At 58.6% G+C, this 4,315-nt stretch overlaps 1 long non-coding RNA gene across 1 annotated transcript; it reads right to left on the reverse strand.

Moving 5' to 3' along the window:
* Positions 1-1,363: 1,363 nt before the first annotated feature.
* LOC121105524 lies at positions 1,364-4,059 on the reverse strand. The gene is made up of 2 exons (XR_005838073.1): positions 2,715-4,059; positions 1,364-1,462 (listed from the first exon to the last, which is right to left on the reverse strand). It is a non-coding gene; the product is annotated as an uncharacterized LOC121105524 (long non-coding RNA).
* Positions 4,060-4,315: the final 256 nt, after the last annotated feature.

The raw sequence follows: 4,315 nt of genomic DNA on the forward strand, positions 1-4,315 counted from the left end.
TGGAATCCTTTGCTGCCCGATCCCACCGTGCCCACCCTCGAGGTCCCCAGACCATGGAAGGCAGACACCCCAGTGCGGGAGCCTGAGTGTGGAGTGGCTACCATGTTTGTTGACATGGTTGGACAGAAACACAGCCAGAATCAAGAGCTGGCGGGTTCGTCCCCGTGGTGGGGGGAGGGCTCGGGGCCTCACTTCCCACAGCTCTAAATGATGGCATTGGACAAGAGGGTCCACAGAGTTCCTTCCAGCCCTGCCAGTGAAGATTCCAAAGCCAGCCTTGAGGGTACACAGCCAAAGTGACTGCAGTGAAGGGCCTTCAGCAGGGCCACTGTCCTGCTGTGGGAAAACCGAGCTTTCTTCCTTTGTGATAAAGAAACAGACGCATCCGCCCAGGGAGCCGGTGGGGCATCAGGTGGGAGAACCTGAGGCCCACGGCTTCTGGGGGCCTGGTGACTTGAGATCAGAGACACCACATTCCTCCCACGCCAGCATAAGGGGACGCTGCCCTGGGTCCTGTGGGCAGCTCTGCAGGTGGCATGGCATTTGCTCCCATAATTTCTGCATCAGATGCCTCGGTCGTTTTTAGGCAGGCTCATTTCTACAAGGATCAGAGGAGGACACCCCCAGCTCACCTCAGGACAGAGGGGGTTGACTGTCAGCAAGGGATCCCCAGGCTAGAAGCAGGGGCTGTCCCCATCCAGGGACCAGGGGCGCCTCAGTCCGCCTCTGGCCAGGGCTCTGCTCCTCTGGAGTGCGGTGGCCTCCCCCTCCTCCTCCTGAGAGAGCCAAGCGCAGCCCCCAGTCCCCCCCACACCTCAGGCTTGCTCAGGCGCTCTGCCCACTTGTGTCCTGGCCTGACTCCATCTCTCGGCCGCCTGCACAAATTCCTTGTGCACCTGCTCGGGTGGTCGCGGGCGCGAGGCCTGATGCACGGCCGTTTCCAAGAGAGGAACCCGTCCGGCCGAAGTCCGCTTGGGGCATGGAGAGGAGCAGGCCAAGGTCTGGGTCCAGCTCCCGTGTGCACCGCCTGTGCGGGGTGAGCTGTGCGGGTGGCCGTGCGCTGGGAGTGGGGCAGCCGCCCTAGGGGAGGGAGAGCAAGGAGCCCACGCGGGGTGGGCTGTCACAGCTTCAGGGAGGTAGGGGCCTCCTTTTTAATACCAGTTACGTAGCATCAAGTGTTACATGAGTTCCAGGTGTGCAATGTAGTGGTTCGACATCTTCCATACATCACCCGGTGCTCATCGCCAGTGCGCCCCTGAATCCCCCCCAACCCCTGTTTCCCAGTCCCCCGCCCCCTCCCCTCTGGGGACCAGCAGTGTGTTCTCCAGAGTTACCTGTTTCTTGGTTTGTGTCTTTTTCTTCCTTTGCTCCTTTGTTTCTTACATTCCACATGTTAGTTAAGTGGGGTACTCGTAGTTCACCTTCAAGGCCCGGTCACTGCGAGGGTGCTCATCAGATCTGACTAATTAATTTGGAGAATCGGGATCAGTTGGGGAGGTTTTGGGAAAATAGGATGCCCAAGGGCACCTGGCTGGCTCCACGGGAAGAGCGTGCGACCCTTGATCTCGGGGTCATGAGTTCGAGCCCCACGTTGGGTGTAGAGATTACTAAAAATAAATAGATCAACTTAAAAAGAAAGAAAATAGGATGTCGAGGCGCCATCCCCGGGGAGTCCAGGCCCAGGCACTGGTGCTGTTAATTAAGCGATGTGTTTGGCCCCTGTGAAGCTGGGATATGTGCCCTTGGGAGAGTTTGAGTCTGAGAGGTCACACAGATACAGTGGGCCCGAGGTTGTGCCTGTCGCCACGGGGACTCCATCCCTTGTTTCCTTGAGTGTAGGGGTCACCGCGACCTCCCTGGAGGAGGGGCCTCACACGGTGGCTGCTCTATGGCAGCCAGGCCCCCCTCAGCCCTCGGTTGTAAAGCAGAGGTATGGCTCCCAGGATGGGTCTCGGTGCCCCGGGCCTGGGAGATCAAGAAGGGAAGGGCTTGGGGCGCCTGAGTGGCACAGCGGTTAAGCGTCTGCCTTCGGCTCAGGGCGTGATCCCGGCGTTATGGGATCGAGCCCCACATCAGGCTCCTCTGCTATGAGCCTGCTTCTTCCTCTCCCACTCCCCCTGCTTGTGTTCCCTCTCTCGCTGGCTGTCTCTCTCTGTCAAATAAATAAATAAAAATCTTTAAAAAAAAAAAAAAAAAAAGAAGGGAAGGGCTTTCAGAATAGGCCCGTGGGAGGAACTGGCCCGCCTGTGAGGGTGTCGCAGGTGGGAATAACTCAGAGCGCCGGGGCCCGAGCCCCTGGGGACTCTGCCAGAGCAAAACCTTCTCTGGGCAGCCTGGAGTCCACCCCTGTGGAGGAGGGAGGACTGTCCCGGGGTGAGGCAGGTAGAGGGGCAGAGAAGAGCAAAGCATCTGTGGAACTCCCAGGCAAGGATTTCCCCCGGGTCTCATTCATTCATCCTGGGTGCCTCCGTGGCTGTCCGCTCTTTCCTCCCCCTTCCCCTAGCCGGTGTCTCTTGCCCAGGACTCTCCCCTGCGGGGCCCACTCTGCTCCCGCTACAGCCACTATCCTCTGGGCGGGCCGGCTGCTGGTGAGATGGTCGTAAACATACAGTTATGAATCAGCGTGAATTGTACCGAGTTCGCCAGAGAAACAGAACCAGTAGGATATATATATATATCCACAAAGAGACGTTTATTTTAAGGAATTGGCTCACCCAATTGTGGGGGCTGGCAAGTCCGAAATCTGCAGGGCAGGCTGGCAAGCTGGCAGGCTGGCAAAGCGGGCAGGATTTCCATGATTCGGTCTTCAGGCAGAATCCCTTCTTCTCTGGGAAACCTCAGCTGTTCTCTGAAGGCTTCAACTGATTGGATGAGACCTGCCGACATTAAGTCCTTCAAGTCAGCTGGTTGTAGACGTTAATCACATCCCCAGGATAGTTCACAGCAACATCCAGATCAGTGTTTGAGCAAACAATGGGGCACCACGGCCCAGCCAAGGCTATAAGAAAATTAACCTGAGGGCCTCAGGCTGTGGAAGAGGCCCTTACCCTGCCCACGGGCTAAGGAATGCTTCCCTGGAGGGGGGAGTCCTAAAGGATGAGGGTGTATTCAGTCAGTGCAGAGGAAGGGTGGGCCTGGCAGAGGAGTCAGCCTGTGCAAAGGCCCTGAGGTCAGAAACAGGTGTGGGGGGGGGTGTGTACACATGTGCATGCAAACACTGCAGAGAGGCAGGAAGGCTTGATGGAGGAACAGGTGGAGCCTAGCTGGGGGCAACACTGAGCAGCAGACTGAGACATGAGGACTTCATCCTACAGGCCTGTGCTGAGGGTAGGCTCTGGGGCCCACCACCTACACTCTAGTCCTTGCCTCACGCTCTCACTGTGTGACCTTGTACCAGTCCCCTCCTTGGGCCTCACTTTCCTTACCTGTAAAAAGAAGTGGCTGGACCCAGTGTATGTTTACATCAGGCCCTTGTGTGGTTTGTGGGTTGGTGGTGCTGTGTTGGTGGCCCAGCCACTCTGACTCCTGGAGGCGGGCTCAGCAAATCGGTCCATAGAGAAAAGGGGAAGCTGAGGCAGACAGAGACTCACACACTTCCCCCTTGGCTGCCACGCCCCACCCCCACCTGCCCCCTCGGCACGGGCCTCACGCTGCCAGTCCAGTGAGGCCCAAGGGCTGGCAGAAGTGAGACTGTGGCAAGGAGCCCCGAGGTTTGCACAAGACTCCAGCCCTGGCTTTTGCTTCCTCTTCCTTTTTGGGGATTCACCTTGAAGTCTGCAGTGAGCAAGACAGCCCAGGACACAGAGGGCAGTTTTGCTACTAGGGCTTACAGCCCCAGATGTACCTGGGACTGCCTTTTCTGCTCCCCGGGCCCAGCTACCCTCCCACCCCACTCCAGGCTCCCCTTCTCCAGACCCAGGGGTGGAGGGCCCAGCCGCAGGCACCCAACGCATGTGCATATCCCCCCCCCTCCCCAGCAGTGCATCTGGGGATGGGGGGGGGCAGAAAGGGAAGCCACATTCCAGAGGGTTTAAATGCCAGACCGAGGAGTGAGACCATCCTCTGTTCTCTACTGGGCCCTGAACTGTCTCCGCGGGGCCCCAGCCCTCAGCCCTGCCCCCACCCGACCCCCGTGCCGCACCCCCCCACTCCCCCCACCCCGGAAATCCTGGTGCTTCCACTGTTAACTGGGCCCACTCGGGGCAGCTCCTTGAGGCCAGCAACTTTATTTCGCTCTCTACTGTATCCCTACAACCAAGACCAGTCCCCAGCACCTCGTGGGTTCCCAGGAGCTGTGGCTGAGGCAGTGATTCAG

The sequence above is a fragment of the Ursus maritimus genome, unplaced genomic scaffold (assembly GCF_017311325.1).
Source record: "Ursus maritimus isolate PB19 unplaced genomic scaffold, ASM1731132v1 scaffold_27, whole genome shotgun sequence".
Classification (NCBI taxonomy): domain Eukaryota; kingdom Metazoa; phylum Chordata; class Mammalia; order Carnivora; family Ursidae; genus Ursus; species Ursus maritimus.